At 42.1% G+C, this 14,614-nt stretch overlaps 7 non-coding genes and 32 pseudogenes across 7 annotated transcripts; all 39 read right to left on the bottom strand.

Moving 5' to 3' along the window:
- Window positions 1–6: 6 nt before the first annotated feature.
- Window positions 7–125, bottom strand: LOC132297493 (5S ribosomal RNA; annotated as a pseudogene).
- Window positions 126–538: 413 nt separating this feature from the next.
- On the bottom strand, window positions 539–657 carry LOC132297469 (5S ribosomal RNA; annotated as a pseudogene).
- A 142-nt stretch (window positions 658–799) lies between these two features.
- On the bottom strand, window positions 800–918 carry LOC132297441 (5S ribosomal RNA; annotated as a pseudogene).
- A 147-nt stretch (window positions 919–1,065) lies between these two features.
- LOC132297483 (5S ribosomal RNA) lies at window positions 1,066–1,184 on the bottom strand (annotated as a pseudogene).
- Window positions 1,185–1,331: 147 nt separating this feature from the next.
- LOC132297343 (5S ribosomal RNA) lies at window positions 1,332–1,450 on the bottom strand. The gene has a single exon (XR_009479202.1). It is a non-coding gene; the product is annotated as a 5S ribosomal RNA (ribosomal RNA).
- Window positions 1,451–1,596: 146 nt separating this feature from the next.
- Window positions 1,597–1,715, bottom strand: LOC132297497 (5S ribosomal RNA; annotated as a pseudogene).
- A 147-nt stretch (window positions 1,716–1,862) lies between these two features.
- On the bottom strand, window positions 1,863–1,981 carry LOC132297437 (5S ribosomal RNA; annotated as a pseudogene).
- A 147-nt stretch (window positions 1,982–2,128) lies between these two features.
- LOC132297424 (5S ribosomal RNA) lies at window positions 2,129–2,247 on the bottom strand (annotated as a pseudogene).
- Window positions 2,248–2,395: 148 nt separating this feature from the next.
- Window positions 2,396–2,514, bottom strand: LOC132297499 (5S ribosomal RNA; annotated as a pseudogene).
- Window positions 2,515–2,661: 147 nt separating this feature from the next.
- On the bottom strand, window positions 2,662–2,780 carry LOC132297185 (5S ribosomal RNA). The gene has a single exon (XR_009479054.1). It is a non-coding gene; the product is annotated as a 5S ribosomal RNA (ribosomal RNA).
- A 147-nt stretch (window positions 2,781–2,927) lies between these two features.
- On the bottom strand, window positions 2,928–3,046 carry LOC132297527 (5S ribosomal RNA; annotated as a pseudogene).
- A 147-nt stretch (window positions 3,047–3,193) lies between these two features.
- On the bottom strand, window positions 3,194–3,312 carry LOC132297491 (5S ribosomal RNA; annotated as a pseudogene).
- A 398-nt stretch (window positions 3,313–3,710) lies between these two features.
- LOC132297433 (5S ribosomal RNA) lies at window positions 3,711–3,829 on the bottom strand (annotated as a pseudogene).
- Window positions 3,830–3,974: 145 nt separating this feature from the next.
- On the bottom strand, window positions 3,975–4,096 carry LOC132297525 (5S ribosomal RNA; annotated as a pseudogene).
- A 585-nt stretch (window positions 4,097–4,681) lies between these two features.
- On the bottom strand, window positions 4,682–4,800 carry LOC132297456 (5S ribosomal RNA; annotated as a pseudogene).
- Window positions 4,801–4,947: 147 nt separating this feature from the next.
- On the bottom strand, window positions 4,948–5,066 carry LOC132297511 (5S ribosomal RNA; annotated as a pseudogene).
- Window positions 5,067–5,212: 146 nt separating this feature from the next.
- Window positions 5,213–5,331, bottom strand: LOC132297380 (5S ribosomal RNA; annotated as a pseudogene).
- Window positions 5,332–5,476: 145 nt separating this feature from the next.
- On the bottom strand, window positions 5,477–5,595 carry LOC132297413 (5S ribosomal RNA; annotated as a pseudogene).
- Window positions 5,596–5,742: 147 nt separating this feature from the next.
- Window positions 5,743–5,861, bottom strand: LOC132297512 (5S ribosomal RNA; annotated as a pseudogene).
- A 147-nt stretch (window positions 5,862–6,008) lies between these two features.
- Window positions 6,009–6,127, bottom strand: LOC132297382 (5S ribosomal RNA; annotated as a pseudogene).
- Window positions 6,128–6,291: 164 nt separating this feature from the next.
- On the bottom strand, window positions 6,292–6,410 carry LOC132297291 (5S ribosomal RNA). Its single transcript, XR_009479154.1, has one exon. It is a non-coding gene; the product is annotated as a 5S ribosomal RNA (ribosomal RNA).
- Window positions 6,411–6,557: 147 nt separating this feature from the next.
- On the bottom strand, window positions 6,558–6,676 carry LOC132297475 (5S ribosomal RNA; annotated as a pseudogene).
- Window positions 6,677–6,824: 148 nt separating this feature from the next.
- On the bottom strand, window positions 6,825–6,943 carry LOC132297465 (5S ribosomal RNA; annotated as a pseudogene).
- A 147-nt stretch (window positions 6,944–7,090) lies between these two features.
- On the bottom strand, window positions 7,091–7,209 carry LOC132297416 (5S ribosomal RNA; annotated as a pseudogene).
- A 148-nt stretch (window positions 7,210–7,357) lies between these two features.
- On the bottom strand, window positions 7,358–7,476 carry LOC132297450 (5S ribosomal RNA; annotated as a pseudogene).
- A 147-nt stretch (window positions 7,477–7,623) lies between these two features.
- LOC132297479 (5S ribosomal RNA) lies at window positions 7,624–7,742 on the bottom strand (annotated as a pseudogene).
- A 147-nt stretch (window positions 7,743–7,889) lies between these two features.
- Window positions 7,890–8,007, bottom strand: LOC132297472 (5S ribosomal RNA; annotated as a pseudogene).
- A 147-nt stretch (window positions 8,008–8,154) lies between these two features.
- LOC132297305 (5S ribosomal RNA) lies at window positions 8,155–8,273 on the bottom strand. The gene has a single exon (XR_009479167.1). It is a non-coding gene; the product is annotated as a 5S ribosomal RNA (ribosomal RNA).
- Window positions 8,274–8,420: 147 nt separating this feature from the next.
- Window positions 8,421–8,539, bottom strand: LOC132297385 (5S ribosomal RNA; annotated as a pseudogene).
- Window positions 8,540–8,686: 147 nt separating this feature from the next.
- Window positions 8,687–8,805, bottom strand: LOC132297431 (5S ribosomal RNA; annotated as a pseudogene).
- A 146-nt stretch (window positions 8,806–8,951) lies between these two features.
- LOC132297478 (5S ribosomal RNA) lies at window positions 8,952–9,069 on the bottom strand (annotated as a pseudogene).
- Window positions 9,070–9,618: 549 nt separating this feature from the next.
- Window positions 9,619–9,737, bottom strand: LOC132297470 (5S ribosomal RNA; annotated as a pseudogene).
- Window positions 9,738–9,884: 147 nt separating this feature from the next.
- LOC132297467 (5S ribosomal RNA) lies at window positions 9,885–10,003 on the bottom strand (annotated as a pseudogene).
- Window positions 10,004–10,150: 147 nt separating this feature from the next.
- Window positions 10,151–10,269, bottom strand: LOC132297421 (5S ribosomal RNA; annotated as a pseudogene).
- A 147-nt stretch (window positions 10,270–10,416) lies between these two features.
- LOC132297489 (5S ribosomal RNA) lies at window positions 10,417–10,535 on the bottom strand (annotated as a pseudogene).
- Window positions 10,536–10,679: 144 nt separating this feature from the next.
- Window positions 10,680–10,798, bottom strand: LOC132297332 (5S ribosomal RNA). The gene has a single exon (XR_009479192.1). It is a non-coding gene; the product is annotated as a 5S ribosomal RNA (ribosomal RNA).
- A 146-nt stretch (window positions 10,799–10,944) lies between these two features.
- Window positions 10,945–11,063, bottom strand: LOC132297304 (5S ribosomal RNA). Its single transcript, XR_009479166.1, has one exon. It is a non-coding gene; the product is annotated as a 5S ribosomal RNA (ribosomal RNA).
- Window positions 11,064–11,211: 148 nt separating this feature from the next.
- LOC132297135 (5S ribosomal RNA) lies at window positions 11,212–11,330 on the bottom strand. The gene has a single exon (XR_009479007.1). It is a non-coding gene; the product is annotated as a 5S ribosomal RNA (ribosomal RNA).
- A 146-nt stretch (window positions 11,331–11,476) lies between these two features.
- On the bottom strand, window positions 11,477–11,595 carry LOC132297369 (5S ribosomal RNA; annotated as a pseudogene).
- Between the last annotated feature and the right edge of the window lie 3,019 nt (window positions 11,596–14,614).

Raw genomic sequence — 14,614 nt, 5'->3', positions numbered from 1 at the left:
AAAAAAGGGGTGCAGCAAGAGGACTTACCAGGGGGCCACCCATCATAGTACTACTCTCGCTCAAGCGCGTTTAACTGGGGAGTTCTGATGGGTTCCGGGGCATTAACGCTGGTATGATCGCACTAGACAAACTCTCGCCTCCATTTCCGTTTAAACACATTCCCACCTCGTTATTTTGCCTTTGCCGACGTATTCGCTCGCCATAAATAAATAAACAAATAAAAATATACACACACATTAATGAAAGGAAAAATCCGAAACTGGAAAAAAAAGGGGTGCAACATGAGGAAATCCCAGGGGGTCACCGATCCTACTACTATTGCCGCCCAAGCGCGTTTAACTGCGGAGTTTTGATGAGATCCAGTGCATTAGTGTTGGTACGATCGCCCCCGACAAACTCTCGCCTCCATTTCCCTTTAAACCCATTGCCACCCCGCTCTTTTGCCCTTGCAGACGTGTCCGCACGCCATAAATAAATAAACTAATACAATTATACACACACATTAATAAAATTAAAAATCCAAAACTGGGCAAAAAAGGGGTGCAGCACGAGGACTTTCCAGGGTATCTCCCATCCTAGTACTACTCTCGCCCAAGCACACTTAAGTGTGGAGTTCGGATGGAATCCGGTAAATTAGTGCTAGAATGATCGCACTCGACACTCGCATCCATTTCCCATTAAACCTACTCCCACCTTTTCTATTGTCCTTGCCGACGCGTTCTCTCGCCATAAATAAATAAACTAACAAAGATATACACACACATTAATGAAATTAAAAATCCAAAATAGGACAAAAAAGGTGTGCCATACGAGGAATTCCCAGGGGGTCACCCACCCTAGTACTACTATCGCCCAAGCACGCTTTACTGCGGAGTTCAGATGGGATATGGTGCATTTGTGTAGGTATAATCGCAACCGATAAACTCTCGCCTCTATTTCCCTTTAAAACCGTTCCCACCCAGTTCTATTGCCCTTGCCGACGCGTTCGCTCACCATTGAAAAATAAACTAATAAAAATATAAACACACATTAATGAAATTAAAAATCCAAAACCGGACAAAAAAGGGGTGCAGCAAAAGGACTTACCCGGGGGTCACCCATCCTAGTACTACTCTCGCCCAATCACACTTCACGGCAGAGTTCTGAAGGGATCCAGTGCATTAGTGCTGGTATGATCGCACTCGACAAACTCTCGCCTCCATTTCCTTTTATACCCATTCCCACCCCATTCTATTGCCCTTGCCGACGCGTTCGATCACCATAAATAAATAAACTAATAAAAATATACACACACATTAATGAAATTAAAAATCCAAAACCGGGCAAAAAGGGGGTGCAACATGAGGTCTTCCCAGGGGGTCACCCATCCTAGTACTACTCTCGCCTATGCACGCTTCACTGCGGAGTTTTGATTGGATCCGGTGCATTAGTGCTTGTATGATCGCACCCGACAAACTATTGCCTCCATTTCTCTTTAAGCCAATTCCCACCCGTTCTATTGCCCATGCCGACGCATTCGCTCGCCATAAGTAAATAAACTAATAAAAATATACACACACATTAATGAAATTAAAAATCCAAAACCGAACAAAAAAGGGGTGCAACACGAAGACTTCCCAGGGGGTCAACCTTCCAAGTACTACTCTCGCCTAAAAGCGCTTAACTACGGAGTTCTGATGGTATCCGGTGCATTACTGCGGGTATGATCGCAACAGACAAATTCTGGCCTCCATTTACCTTTAAACCCATTCCCACCCCGTTCTATTGCCCTTGCCGACGCGTTCGCTCGCCACAAATAAATAAACTAATAAAAATATACACACACATTAATGAAATAAAAAATTCAAAATCGAACAAAAAAGGGGTACAACACGCAGACTTCCTAGGGGGTCACCCATCCAAGTACTATTCTGGCCCAAGCACGCTTCACTGCAGAGTTCTGTTGGGATCTGATGCATTAGTGCTGGTATTATCACACTGGACAAACTCTCACCTCCATTTCACTTTAAACCTATTCCCACCCCGTTCTATTGCATTTGCCGAAGCGTTCGCTCGCCAGAAATAAATAAACTAATAAAAATATACACACACATTAATGAAAATAAAAATCCGAAACTAGACAAAAAAGGGGTACAATACAAGGACTTCCTAGGGGTTCACCCATCCTTGTACCACTCTCGCCCAAGCTTGCTTAACTGCGGAGTTCTGATGAGATTCGGTGCATTAGTGCTGGTATGATCGCACCCGACAAACTCTCGCCTCCATTTTCCATTAAACCCATTCCCACCCTGTTCTATTACCCTTGCCGACGCATTCGATAGCCATAAATATAATAAACTAATAAAAATATACACACACATTAATGAAATTAAAAATCTGAAACTAGACAGAAAAGGGGTACAATACGAGGACTTCCTAGGGGTTCACCCATCCTTGTACTACTCTCGCCCAAGCTTGCTTAACTGAGGAGTTCTGATGAGATTCGGTGCATTAGTGATGGTATGATCGCACCTAACAAACTCTCACATCCATTTCACTTTAAACCTATTCCCACCCCGTTCTATTACCCTTGCCGACGCGTTCGCTCGTCACAAATAAATAAACTAATAAAAATATACACACAGATTAAAGAAATTAAAAATCTGAAACCGGACAAAAAAAGGGTGCAATACGAGGACTTCCCAGGGGGTCATCCATCCTAGTACTACTCTCGCCCAAGCACGCTTCACTGCGGAGTTCTGAAGGGATCCGGTGCCTTAGTGCTGGTATGATCACACCCGACAAACTCTCGCCACCATTACCCTTTAAACCCACTCCCACCCCGTTCTATTGCCCATGCCGACGCATTCACTCGCCTTAAATAAATAAACTAATAAAAATATACACACACATTAATGAAATTAAAAATCCGAAACTGGATGAAAAAGGAGTTCAACATGAGGTCTTCCCAGGGCGTCACCCATCCTAGTACTACTCTCGCCCAAGCGCGCTTCACTGCGGAGTTTAAATTCAATCCGGTGTATTAGTGTTGGTATGATCGCCGCCGACATACTCTCGCCTCCATTTCCCTTTAAACCCATTCCCACCCCATTTTTTCGCCCTTGCCGACGCGTTTGCTCGTCATAAATAAATAAACTAATAAAAATATACACACACATTAATGAAATTAAAAATCAGAAAACAGACAAAAAGGGGATGCAACATGAGGACTTCCCAAGGGGTCACCCATCCTAGTACTATTCTCGCCTAACAGCGTTTATCTCAGGAGTTCTGATGAGATCCAGTGCATTAGTGCTCGTATGATCGCACCAGACAAATTCTCTCCTCCATTTCCCTTTAAATCCATTCCTAGCACGTTCTATTGTCCTCCCCAATACGTTCGCTTGCCATAAATAAATAAACTAATAAAAATATACACGCACATTAATGAAATAAAAAAATCAAAATCGAACAAAAAAGGGGTTCAACACGAGGACTTCCCAGGGGGTCACCCATCCTAGTACTATTCTCCCCCAAGCACGCTTCACTATAGAGTTCTAATGGGATCTGGTGCATTGGTCACCCGACAAACCCTCGCCTCCATTTCCCTTTAAACCAATTCCACCCCATTCTATTGCCGTTGCCGACGCGTTCGCTCGCCACAAATAAATAAACTAATAAAAATATACACACACATTAATGAAATTAAAATCTGAAACTGGACAAAAAAGGTGTGCAACACGAGGACTTCCCTGGGGGTCACCCAACCTAGTACCACTCTCGACCAAGCACGCTTAACGGTAGAGTTCTGATGGGATACAGTGCATTATTGCTGGTAATATCGCACCCGACAAACTCTCGCATCCATTTCCCTTTAAACACATTCCCACCCCGTTCTATTACCCTTGCCGACGCGTTCGCTCGCCCTTAATAAATAAACTAATAAAAATATACACACACATTAATGAAATTAAAAATCCAAAACCAGATAAAAAAATGGGTTCAGCACGAGGACTTCCTAGTGGGTCACCCATCCTAGTACTACTCTCACCCAAGCGCACTTTAATGCGGAGTTCTGGCGGGATCTGGTGCATTAGTGCTGGTATGATCGCAATTCCACCCCGTTCCGTAGCCCTTGCCGACGCGTTCGCTCGTCATAAATAGATAAACTAATAAAAGTATACACACACATTAATGAAATCAAAAATCCGAAAAAGGACAAAAAAGGGTTGCAACATGTGGTGTTCCAGGGGGTCACCATCTTAGTACTACTCTCGCCCAAGCGCTTCACTGCAGAGTTTTGATTAGATCCAGTGTATTACTGCTGGTATGATCGCACCCGACAAACAATCGCCTCCATTTCTGTTTAAGCCAATTCGCACCCCTTTCTATTACCTATGCCGACACATTCACTCGCCATAAGTAAATAAACTATGAAATATATACAAACACATTAATGAAATTACCCATCCTAGTACTACTCTCGCCCAAGTGCGCTTCACTGCGGAGTTTTGATTCGATCCAGTGCATTAGTGCTAGTATGATCGCACACGACAAACTATTGCCTCCATTTTTCTTTAAGCCAATTCCCAAACCGTTCTATTGCCCACACCGACGCATTCACTCGCCATAAGTAAATAAACTAGAAAATATATATACACACACATTAATGAAATTAAAACTTAGAAACCGAACAAAAAAAGGGTGCAACACGAAGACTTCCCAGAGGGTTAACAATCCTAGTACTACTCTCGCCCAAGCAAGCTTAACTACGGAGTTCTTATGGTATCTGCTGCATTAGTGCTGGTATGATCGCACCAGACAAATTCTCACCTCCATTTCCCTTCAAACCCATTTCCACCCTGTTCCATTGCCCTTGCCGATGCGTGCACTCGACACAAATAAAAAAACAAATAAAAATATACACACACATTAATGAAATACAAAAGTCAAAATTAGACAAAATAGGGGTGCAACATGAGGTCTTCCTAGGGGGTCACCCATCCTAGTACTGTTTTCGCCTAAGCACGCTGAACTGCGCAATTCTGATGGGATCAGATGCATTAATGCTGGTATGATCGCACCCGACAAACTCTCGCCTCCATTTCTCTTTAAACCCATTCCCACCCCATTCTATTGCCCTTGCCGACGCGTTCGCTCGCCAAAAATAAATAAAATAATAAAGATATACACACACATTAATGAAATTAAAAATCCAAAACCAAACAAAAAAGGGTGCAACACGAGGACTTCCCAGGGGGTCACCCATCCTAGTACAACTCTCGCGCAAGCACGCTTCACCGCGGACTTTTAAAGGGATCCGGTGCATTAGTGCTGGTATGATCGCACCCGACAAATCTCGCCTCTATTTCCCTTCAAACCAATTCCACCCCATTCTATTGCCCTTGCTGACATGTTCGCCCGCCACAAATAAATAAACTAATAAAAATATACACACACATTAAAGAAATTAAAAATCCGAAACCGGACAACAAAGGTCTGCAACACGAGGACATCCCAGGGAGTCACCCATCCTATTACTACTCTCGCCCAAGCACGCTTAACAGCGGAGTTCTGATGGGATACGGTGTAGTAGTGCTGGTATAATCGCACCCGACAAACTCTCGCCTACATTTCCCTTAAAACCCATTCCCACCCTGTTATATTGCCCTTGCCGACGCGTTTGCTCATCATTAATAAATAAACTAATAAAAATATACACACACATTAATGAAATTAAAATTTTGAAACCGGACAAAAAAGGTATGCAACATGAGGACTTCCCAGGGGGTCACCCATCCTAGTACAACTCTCGCCCAAGCGCGCTTCATTGCAAAGTTTTGATTGGATCTGGTGCATTACTACTGGTATGATCGCTCTCGACAAACTATCACCTCCATTTCTCTTTAAGCCGATTCCCACCCCGTTCTATTGCCCATGCCGACGCATTCGCTCGCCATAAGTAAATAAACTAATAAAAATATACACACACATTAATAAAATTAAAAATCCAAAGCCGAACAAAAAAGGGGTGCAACACGAAAACTTCCCAGGGGGTCAACCATCCTAGCACTACTCTCACCCAAGTGCGCTTAACTGCGGAGTTCTGATGGTATCCGGTGCATTAGTGCTGGTATGATCGCACCAGACAAATTCTCGCCTACATTTCCCTTTAAGCCCATTCCCACCCCATTCTATTGCCCTGGCCAACGCGTTCGCTCACCACAAAAAAAAAAAATATATATATATATATATATATATTTATATACACACACATTAATGAAATAAAAAATTCGAAATCGGACAAAAAAGGGGTGCAACATGAGGACTTCCTAGGAGGTCACCCATCCTAGTACTATTCTCGCCCAAGCACGCTTCACTGAGGAGTTCTGATGGGATCCGATGCATTAGTGCTGGTATGATCGCACCCGACAAACTCTCGCCTCCATTTCTCTTTAAACCCATTCCTACCCCATTCTATTGTCCTTGCTGATGCGTTCGCTGGCCACAAATAAATAAACTTATTAAAATATACATACACATTATTGAAATTAAAGATCCGAAACTGGACAAAAAAGGGGTGCAGTACGAGGACTTCCCTTGGGTTCACCTATCCTAGCATTACTCTTGCCCAAGCACGCTTAACTACAGTGGTCTGATGAGATCCGGTGCATTAGTGCTGGTATGATCGCACCCGACAAACTCTCGCCTCTATTTCCCTTTAAACCCATTCCCACCCCGTTCTATTGCCCTTGCCAAGAGATGTTCGCTCGCCATAAATAAATAAACTAATAAAAATATGCACACACATTAATGAAATTAAAAATCCAAACCGGACAAAAAAGGGGTGCAACACGAAGACTTCCCAAGGGGTCACCCATCTTAGAACTACTCTCGCCCAAGTGCGCTGAACTAGGGAATTCTGATGGGATCCAGGGCATTAAGGCGGGTATGATCGCACCAGACAAACTCTCGCCTCCATTTCCCTTTAAACCCATTTACACCCCATTCTATTGGCCTTGCCGACACGTTCACTCACCATAACTAAATAAACTAATAAAAATATACACATACAGTAATGAAATTAAAAATCTGAAACTGAACAACAAAGGGGTGCAACACGAGGACTTCCCTGGGTGTCTCCCATCTAAGTACTACTCTCGCCCACGCAAGCTTAATTGCAGAGTTCTGATGGGATCCGGTGTATTAGTGCTGGAATGATCGTACCCGATAAACTCTCACCTCCATTTCCCATTAAACCCATTCTCACCCTGTTCTATTGCACTTGCCGACGCATTTCACCCGCCATAAATAAATAAACTAGTAAAGATATACACACACATTAATGAAATTGAAAATCCAAAACCGGAGATAAAAAGGGTGCACCATGAGGACATACCAGGGGGTCACCCATCCAAGTATTACTCTCGCCCAAGCACTCTTCACTGTGGAATTCTGAAGGGATCTGGTGTATTAGTGCTGGTATGATCGCACCCGACAAACTCTTGCCTCCATTTCCCTTTAAACCCATTCCCACCCCATTCTATTGCCCTTGCCAATGCATTCGCTCGCCATAATTAAATAAACTAATAAAAATATATACGCACATTAATGAAATTAAAAATTCGAAACTAGACAAAAAAGGGTTACAACATGAGGACTTCCCAGGGGGTCACCCATCCTTGTACAACTCTTACCCAAGCGCGCTTCACTGTGAAGTTTTGACTGGATCCGGTGTATTAGTGCTGGTATGATCGCACCCGATAAACAATCGACTCCATTTTTTTTTAAGCCAATTCCCACCCTGTTCTATTGCCCATGCCGACACATTCGCTCGCCATAAGTAAATAAACTAATAAAAATAAACACACACATTAATGAAATTAAAAATCCGAAACCGAACAAAAATGGGGTGCAACACGAAGACTTTCCAAGGTTCAACCATCCTAGTACTACACTCGCCCAAGCTCCCTTAACCGTGGAGTTCTGATGGTATCCAGTGCCTTAGTGCTGGTATGATTGCACCCGACAAATTCTAGCCTCCATTTCCCTTTAAACCCATTCCCACCCCATTCTATTGCCCTTGCCGACGTGTTCGCTCGCCGCAAATAAATAAACTAATAAAAAAATACACACACATTAATGAAATTAAAAATCTGAAACCGAACAAAAAAGGTGTGCAACACGAGGACTTCCCAAGAGGTCACCCATCCTAGTACTACTCTCGCCCAAGCAAGCTTAACTGCGGAGTTCTGATGGGATGCGGTGCATCAGTGCTGGTATAATTGCACCTGACAAACTCTCGCCTCCACTTCCCTTTAAACCCATTCCCACCCCGTTATATTGCCCTTGCCGACACGTTCGCTCGCCATTAATAAATAAACTGATAAAAATATATAGTCACATTAATGAAATTAAAAATCTAAAATCAGACAAAAAAGAGGAGCCGTACGAGGACTTCCCAGGGTGTCACCCATCCTAGTACTACTCTCGCCCAAGCACGCTTCACTACGGAGTTCTGAAGGGATCCGGTGTATTAGTGCTGGTATGATCGTACCGGACAAACTATCACCTCCATTTCCCTTTATACCCATTGCCACCCCGTTCTATTACCCTTGCAGACGCGTTCGCTCGCAATGAATAAATAAACTAAAAAGTATATATACATACGTTAATTAAATTAAAAATCCGAAACCGGTCAAAAACGGGATGCAACATGAGGACTTCCCTGGGGGTCACCCATCCATGTACTTCTCTCGCCCAAGCTCGCTTCACTGCGGAGTTTTGATTGGATCCGGTGCATTAGTGCTCGTATGATCGCACCCGACAAGCTATCGCCTCCATTTCTCTTTAATTCAATTCCCACCCCGTTCTATTGCCTGTGCCGATGCATTCGCTCGCCAGAAGTAAATAAACTAATAAAATATAAACACACATTAATGAAATTAAAAATCCGAAACCGAACAAAAAAGGGGTGCAACACGATGACTTCCCAGGGGGTCAACCATCCTAGTACTACTCTCGCCCAAGTGCGCTTAACTGCGGAGTTCTGATGGTATCGGTGCATTAGTGCTGGTATGATCGTACCAGACAAATTCTTGCCTCCATTTCCAATTAACCCATTCCCACCCCGTTTTATTGCCCTTGCCGATGCGTTCGATCGCCACAAATAAATAAACTAATAAAAATATATACACACATTAATGAAATAAAAAATTCAAAATCAGACAAACTCTCGCCTCCAATTCCCTTTAAACCCATTCCCACCCCGTTCTATTGCCCTTGCCGATGCCTTCGCTCGCCATAAACAAATAAACTAATAAGATATACACACACATTAATGAAATTAAAAATCCAAAATTGGATAGAAAAGGGGTGCAATACGAGGACTTCCTGGGGATCACCCGTCCTAGTTCTACTCTTGCCCAAGTGCACTTAACTAGGGAGTTTTGATGGGAACCGGGGTATTAGCGCTGGTTTGATCGCACCAGACAAAATCTCGCCTTCATTCCCCTTTAAACCCTTTCCCACCCCGTTCTATAGCCCTTGCTGACGTGTTCCCTCACTATAATTAAAAAAGATAATAAAAAAAATACAAACACATTAATTAAATTAAAAATTCGAAACTGGACAAAAAGGGGATGCAGCATGAGGACTTCCCAAGGGGTCACCCATCCTAGTGCTATTGTTGCCCAAGCGCGTTTAACTGCAGAGTTCTGAAAGGATCCGGTGCATTAGCGCTGGTATGATCACACCCGACAAACTCTCACCTCCATTTCCCTTTATACCCATTCCCACACCGTTTTATTGCCCTCATCGACGCATTCGCTCGCCATAAATAAATAAACTAATAAAAATATACACACACATGAATGAAATTAAAAATCCTAAAACCGACAAAAAATGGGTAAAACATGAGGACTTCCCAGGGGGTCACCCATCCTGGTACTACTCTCGCCCAAGCGCACTTCACTGCGGAGATTTGATTGGATCCGATGAATTAGTGCTGGTATGATCGCACCCACCAAACTATCATCTCCATTTCTCTTTAAGCCAATCCCCACCCTGTTCTATTGCCCATGCCGACGCATTCGCTCACCATAAGTAAATAAACTAATAAAAATATACTCACACTTTAATGAAATTAAAAATCTGAAACTGAACAAAAAATGGGTGCAACACGAAGACTTCATAGGTTGTCAACCATCCCAGTACTACTCTCGCCCAAGCGCATTTAACTACGGAGTTCTGATGGGATCCAATGCATTAGGGCTGGTATGATCGCACCTGACAAACTCTAGCCTCCATTTCCCTTTAAACCCATTCCCACCCCATTCCATTGCCCTTGCCGACGCGTTTGCTCGCCACAAATAAATAAACTAATAAAAATATACACACACATTAATGAAATTAAAAATCCTAAACTGAACCAAAAAGGGGTGCAATATGAGGACTATCCACGGATTCACCCATCCTAGTACTACACTTGCCCAAGCATGCTTAACTGCGGAGTTCTGATGAGATCCGGTGCATTAGTACTGGTATAATCGTACCCGATAAACTCTCACGTCCATTTCCCTTTAAACCCATTCCCACCCCGTTCTGTTGCCCTTGCCGACACGTTCTCTCTCCATAAATAAATAAATGAATAAAAATATACACACATTAATGAAATTAAAAATCTAAAACCGGACAAAAAGGGGTGTAACACAAGGACTTCCCAGGGGGTCACCCATCCTAGTACTACTCTCGCCTAAGCGCGCTTAACTAGGGAGTTCTAATGGGATCCGGGGCATTAGCGCAGGTATGATCGCACCAGACAAACTCTCACCTCCATTTCCCTTTAAACCCATTCCCACCCCACTCTTTTTCCATTACCGACGCATTCACTCGCCATAAATAAATATACTAATAAAAATATCCACACGCATTAATGAAATTAAAAATCCAAACCGAACAAAAAAGGGGTGCAACACGTGGACTTCCTAGAGTGTCCCCTATCCTTGTACTACTCTCGCCCAAGCACGTTTAACTACGGAGTTCTGATGGGATCCGGTGCATTAGTGCTGGAATGATCGCACCCGACAAACTCTCGCCTCCATTTCCCATTAAACCCATTCCCACCCCATTCTATTGCCCTTGCCGACACGTTCGCTCGTTGTAAATAAATAAACTAATAAAGATATACACACACCTTAATGAAATTAAAAATCCAAAACGGGATAAAAAAATGGGTGCAATACGAGGACTTCCCAAGGGGTCACCCATCCTAGTACTACTCTCGCCCAAGCACGCTTCACTACGGAGTTCTGATTGGATCCGGTGCATTAGTGCTGGTATGATCGCACCCGACAAACTCTCGCCTCCATTTTTCTTTAAACCAATTTCAACCCCGTTCTATTGCCCTTTCCGACGGATTCGCTAGCCGTAAATAAATAAAATATGAAAAATATACACACACATTAATGAATTAAAAATTTGAAACCGGACAAAAAAGGGGTGCAACACGAGGACTTCGCAGGGGGTCACCCATCCTAGTACTATTCTCACTTAAGCATGCTTCACTACGAAGTTCTGATGGGATCTGGTGCATTAGTGCTTATATGATTACACCCAACAAACTCTCTCCTCCATTTCCCTTTAAACCCATTCCCACCCCGTTCTATTGCCCTTGCCGACGCGCTCGCTCGCCACAAATAAATAAACTAATAAAAATATACACACACATTAATGAAATTAAAAATCCGAAATCGGACAAAAAAAGTGTGCAACACGAGGACTTAAATTCTATCTTGTTGTTCCATGGATTTAATTTTGTTGTAGAAGTTGTTTCTATATATAAATCATGGATTTGGACTTTTGTGTATTCACATAGTTGAGTTTTGAGCATTAGATAGCATTGTGGTTATATTTATATTCATGTGAACACGTTTTCTTTATGGAATATATTGTTGCCTTATGTAATGAATTGCACACTTTGTAATTGACATTATGTATGTAATTTTAGAATTTAAACTCTAAGGCATGGATTGTGTGGTTTGAACCTATTTGCATATGGATGGTGTTTTCGTGCATTATATAAATTATGTATAAGTTGTGAACTTATTTGGATTATTTTGGAGTCTTGGGACATTGTTGTTACAAGTGATATGGCTAGAGTTTGGCTCTAGTGTGGGAGGTATGAGTTCTCCCTAATTGAGATAGTGCACACTGGGGTGGTCTTCCCAGGGGGTTAATTCCCAGAATAACCATTGAGGTCTCAGCAGAATTCTGAGCTTGATGTCCAAGTCTTCCACTATTTGATTTCGCATTCAATTCCAAGTTGACAATCATTTTTAATTGTGACTTGTGATTTTGGCTATTGGCGATTTGATATTGTTAAGTACATCCATACTAAATTGCTATATTTAGTTGTTTGCACACTTTTAGATTTCAAGTTGATAACTTAAAGAATCTATGTTTTGATGTGTGGTATTAGAAATTCTAATTATACTAAATTGTTATATTTAGTTGTTATTGCATTTTAGATTTCAAGGTGATGGCTTTGAGAATCTATGTCTTGATGTTTTGTATAGCATGCACCTATGTTGTTGAAATTGCATAAAGAATGTGTTTTATGCTAGAAATGATTTAAGATAGCTTAGGATGCTCCCTGAGTCTAACCTTTGACATAGTCGTTAGGTGGCATGACCTGATAAGCGCCGAATATTGTATATTCAAGCGCCCTAAATTGCATTAGTAAAGTCCGTTGTATGTTAATTTATGTAGATTATCTTCATTTCTATGTTTTTATGCATTTTCAGGTTCATTGGCCAAAATGGAACAAGAATAAGGCCTTGTGGAATCTTGAGCAACAAAAGGTGCCAATGCTGAATTCTGGCAGCAGTAGAACCTGGACTTTACTTGCCATTTTGACCTTCCAAACTCGAGAACTGGACTTCCCTCATAACATTAAAGATTTAGAGCTCTGAATTAGCTTTCTAAATCTTCAAACGGTTTGTCATTCGGAGCTCGGAGTAGAGAGTTATGGCCTTGTTACCAGAGGTGCGCAGAACTGCCTGGCAGCAATGAAATTCTGCCTTGATCTTCATTTTCGACCAACCATCCTTGAGAATTGGATCTCCACTAAAACATGAAATATTTAGAGCTCTGAATTAGCTTTCTAAATATTCAAACAGTTCATCATTCGGAGTTCGTAGCGCAAAGTTATGGCTGTTTAACCAAAGTAGGTCTGGGCGGAGCAAGTGAAGCATGGAGCTTTTTACACTAAATTCGAGTGCTCGAGGCCTTGCTTAGAGTGCTCGAATTTTGGGCAGAATGCCCTTCGGAAATGGTTCATTTCAGCCCACTTGCACCTTGGTTTCTTCATTTTGTTTTCCTCTTTAATGAAGTGGTTGGAGATGTTGGTCGGTGGCCTTTTGGTGGTAGATAAGAGGGATAAGAGCCACACAATACATTAAGCTTCATTTTGGCAAGTTAGAGGAGAGAGAAGGGAGCAAGAAGGAGGAGTTCTTGAAGCTTCAAGGAGGGTGCACGAAAATGGAGATGAGGATCAAGCTTCTTCTTCAATCTAGGGCCACCATGGGTAACTAAACCCCCTTCTAGGGAGGTGATGAAGCCCTCTCTAGTAAGCATGTTCTAGCCTTAGTTTATTTTGGGGAAAATGATGTATATATGTGATTATTTCACAATCTAGAGTTACACTTGATGTAATGAACCTAATTTCTTATAAATGATTATGATGAATGTATTATCTTGTCTTAGATCATCTTTTCTCATGATTGTATGCCTTGCATTTCTATAGTGACATTGGAAATGAGATTGTGAAATGGGTTTCTTGGCATGTTGTATGAGAATCTTGATATTCCATAGCTTAGGACCCTCCTTTAATGGACTATTCTTGACTCTTGACTTCATGTGCTCCTATCATGTGATTAAAGGCTTGATAATCTCTAACTTAGTAAGCATGTCCAAGGCTACACACTAGTTTAGGTAGTTCAAACATGTGCATCTTTGATAGGTTATACTTGCCATTGATTTCATGAATTTCTTGAAGGAATGTAGCAATTTTGGTTGTAGCATTCCATGGTCACATATTTATGTTGTTTCCCCAATTTAGCTCTAATCTAGCATGTGTTTAGGGATGGAGCGGATTCATTTCCTTAGGCTTCTCTACTTGTATTATATCTCTTTACTTCCTAGCACATTACTATTTTATGCATTCTAAGTTCTAAGTTTAAGTGACAAACAACCAAAACCCTCTATAAACCCCTTATCATTCTAAGAACAATTCTAGACACTTAGGTTGCCATAGACTAGCGCAGTCCCAGTGGTTCGACTTACCCGACCAATAGCCCTATTTTACAATGATTCGTGCTATTGCGAAGGTTGATGTTTAGTTGATCAACCGATCAATTTTTTGCGCCGTTGCCTGGGACTGCAAACGGTTTAGCGACCAAAGTTCTAGGGTTAATTTTAGTTTGATTATGAATATTGTGTCTTGTGAATATTTCTTGTGTGTTTTGACCATCTCAATGTTTTAAGTGTTGTAAGTGAGATCCTAGGGACTCGAATCTCGCCGTGGGAACGCTAGCAAAGCGTAAGTCTAGAGGACCCCAGGTAAGTTTCTTGACC

Source organism: Cornus florida, unplaced genomic scaffold, assembly GCF_030987335.1.
Source record: "Cornus florida cultivar Cherokee Brave unplaced genomic scaffold, ASM3098733v1 CherokeeBrave_3.0.0_Hap2_Chr02, whole genome shotgun sequence".
Lineage (NCBI taxonomy): Eukaryota > Viridiplantae > Streptophyta > Magnoliopsida > Cornales > Cornaceae > Cornus > Cornus florida.
This window is presented reverse-complemented; position numbering and strand designations above follow the sequence as displayed.